Raw genomic sequence first — 3,856 nt, forward strand, 5'->3', positions numbered from 1 at the left:
AAGATCCTTGCCAAGTTTATGAGGAACTCTGACATTTCCATTATTTGCAGCAGACCTTTGAAACTCAGCAGTAAGAAAGCCCTCTGGCTAGAGAAATGACTTTTCTTTACCCCCATGAAATTTTATCCAGGTTCAGGTGAGCTGTAAGTTCCTAAGAATCATAATTTCCTTTCTCTTGTGTGCACTCCTCAGGCAAATTTTAATAGTATGCTGAAATAATATCTGAACATCTTAATGGGGGAAAAAAACCCCCCTTAGATACAACAAATGCTTTAAACCAATTTTGAAAACTGCTTATTACAGTTGAGAAGTTGAGTAGCTGGTGGTGGGAAATGCTAGACCTACAGTTGTCTATGAAATGTCGATTCTCTCACTTATGTACAAGTACACAGGTAGTTTCTTAACAGCAGAGCTCAGCTGAGGTGCTTGTTTTTATGAAATAATATTAAGTGTGGGGCAGGATGACTCTGGCTTACTGTAATGGGAATATCTCCTCACTTTGGTTTGCTTTCTATTATCTGAGTTTATAAACCTTCTTGGACAGGACTCTTCTGGAAATCCTGGTCTGATGAAGATAAGTAAATTTTCCATTCAAAAAGCAGAAAAGCTGTGTAATTGGGCATCCCAAGCTGTTGAACTATGGCCTCCCTCACCTTTCCCAAATCTACGTTACACTTTTGACTCCTCCTAGCACCTACAATTGCCAACCAGCATCTGCAACGTGTGATAGTATGTGTACTTAAAAACTTCACTGTAGATCTTTTCTTATTGGAAAGAAAGGTAATTTGGGGTTAAAAAAAAAAGGAAAAAGGGGGGGGGGATGGAACCTAAGCCAGTGTCAGAATTAAATGTTTATCCTATTCTTATGAAGTAGGGAAATGCTCTTTTCCAGAAGGAAAGGGCAGCCACAAGGATCTTACAGCACAGATCCTGAACTTGTTCCACTGATTTAAATACCCAGTGCAAATGTTAGGAGTAATCAATCATTTATCAATCTTCATAAATCAAGAACCTGATGTCTATTTGATAAATACTCCAGAAATTATGTTTCAGAAGCAGAATATGTTAATATCTTTGGTCACCATATCTTATGGCCTTCCTGCTCTTTCCTGTTACACAAAACTCTGCATATCTCCACTGATTTGAAGGCAGTGGAAGATGGACTGCAATATACTTCAGAGGAGCTTGACCATCGCACTTTACCTCAAGACAAAGTTTGTCACAGCTGAGAGTAGAAGCTGGGTCATTTGAGCTGTTTTACCCACAGGATCAATTTTCCCCTGCCAGTACTGGAGAGTCGGTGGCAGAATATAACTGCAAACAGAACAGGATTTTATAAAACTGTTTTCTGGATTCAGTCCCCAAGCTTCTGAGAAAGTGAAAGGCACAGCCAATTTCAGCTCAGCCGTAACATGGTGCTGAATTCAGATTGGGCTGTAATGATATTTTTCTAAAATAATTTTGGAAAAATGATGTTCAAAGAACATTTTTTCAGTGATGAATGAACAATTCTATTACTTTTAACTGCAGGTCTACTTTTAGAATAACTGATGTTTCTCATCTTTATAAAAACATATTTTAATATGTTTTTCACCACATTTTCTGGGCAAGTGGACACAGTGATGTAAACCGTAAATTTCTTAGATTCCTGTTGCAAGCCTCATAATTTTCCTAGGACAGAATAAAGAGGAGAAGATTAAGAGTAGAGCAATGGTTCCCATCTATTCCTGTGCACAACTGAAAGAAGTAGAGCTCAAGAGGGGATTTTGCTTATGTGAATATAGATGGTTTTGGTAAGATCTGTGGATGTCCCCTCACAAGAAGCATTGTCTGACAACAGTCAATAAAATTTGACAAAATCAACATGAGGTTATGGTCTGCCATAACGAGAGGTGAGATTATCATGTATTTAAGTACTAGCTGAAGTAAACAGTAGTTTCAGCAATTTCCATCTCTTAGATCTGCGTAATCTCTATGGAGCTGTGCAAGCCCTGCATTTTGCCAGCTTCCTCAGCCACCAGCCATCACAAAAATCAGTGCTTCATGCCACAGCCCTTGAGCACACATTGTTGTTTTTGGAGGTAACAGCTCTGCAAAGCAGTCCCACCTTATAGGGTGTGCAAAGGAAAATCGAGTAGTATCTTTTGGCAGCCCAGAGTTTTAATTTCTGTCCTTGGGCTGGCTAAGGACTGGTTTGAATCCCCAAATAGTTTAAAGCAACCATGACCAGAATGTTCTTGGAAGTTTGGCAACAAGCCTTTCTTCCTGGCCGAATTCCCTTTACCAAGAAGGGAGCGTGACTTGCTGAGCCTGAATCCTGCTTGCCTTTCTTCTCTGTTGTGCTAGTTGACTTTTTATCTGGCTTGTGTGGCCTTGCTGGGAGCCCAAATCTAAGCTCTTGAACTACTGGGAAAAAGTCATACAGGGCATAGTTTGCAAAATGCTAAAACACTCTGTGGTCAGCAGAAAGAGTACTGAATATGCATATATTTTTTGCAAGGTAATAATGCATTTTTCTTTTTTATTTATTTTTTTTACCATGGTATTGTGGATAGTGTCACCAGTATGCATCTGGCTGTATTTTGGTTTCTTTGTTATTGTATTTAATTCAATTGCTATTTTTGGAGAAATACTTATTGCAGTTTGATTCATTATTACTGCAGTGTGATCAGGAGAGAAAAACCAGGCACTTTACAAAGTATTCAAAGATATGCATTCTGAAGAGTGCACTGTAATATGTTCAGAGCCTCATTCTTGTGTTCAGGAGTTTTATGTGTGGCTTGGGTTGAAATTTGAAGTGCATTTTCTGCCTAGAGAGGCATGCTGGCTTCTGCCTTCTGCATTTGGATCTGTAAGGCATCTTGCTATGTAAAACCATCTAGGTAAAATTTATCTCAAAAGGGTACTTTGCTATGAATTTTTAAGACAGCAGTGTGGAGAACATTTGCTGTCACCAGCTGATGGTGACTGGAATAGCTGTGTCTCCCTGTACTTCTAAGCCCTCCAACAGTGTGAATCTAGGCAGTGTAATAGCAATTTGGTGAAGCAATGGAGGAAATTTAAAAGACAGATATTTAAAAGACAGGTAGACCAGGTGCTTAGGGACGTGGTTTAGAGGTGGAATTTGTAGTGTCAGGTTTATGGTTGGACTCGATGATCTTAAAGGTCTCTTCCAACCACTATGATTCTGTGAAATGCACTTGGTGTTACAGCACGGGGCCAAATCCTGAGATATTCCGAGCTCCTATGCTCTGCCTTGGAGCCTGGATGTTGGCAAAGTAAAATCTGTGAGGTTCAGGGGGTTTGGAGTAATATTGCTTTCCACACTTTCCATTCAGTCTGTTATTCATTCGCTTCTTGCAGCACCAAATAAGATCAATGAGGTTTTTTGCAAAGGTTTTGTGCAAATGCTCTGACTCCAGTGGAAACAGAAATCTTGATTATGAACAAGATATTTGCAGTTTGACCTTGTAACTTAAAGTGGTAGAAAATGGAATGTGTTTTCTTTCAGAAGATTGTGTATTCTTTTTAGCATAAAACTTTGTGTATTAAGTGCATTATAATGAAGTTTTAGTCTGTGAATAAGACATTTGGGAAAAATAAGGTCTTTAATTCATTTCAAAGCGATTCAACAGGATACTTCTTTTCAAAATCACATCTAATACATAAAATCAAAACCAGAGCATTTTTTTTTAAATAAGATATTTCAATTGATATGAGACATATATTTACTGAAAATTTTGCATTGTGGAACACATTTTTTTCTTTGCTTTTGTTTCATATCTGAAGGAAAGCAAATTTAGAAACGTGAGCTTTCTCCAAACATAGGAATATCTCAGTTTGCCTCCTGTACCAC

This window comes from Antrostomus carolinensis, unplaced genomic scaffold, assembly GCF_000700745.2.
Source record: "Antrostomus carolinensis isolate BGI_N321 unplaced genomic scaffold, ASM70074v2 scaffold5044, whole genome shotgun sequence".
Taxonomy (NCBI): Eukaryota; Metazoa; Chordata; class Aves; order Caprimulgiformes; family Caprimulgidae; genus Antrostomus; species Antrostomus carolinensis.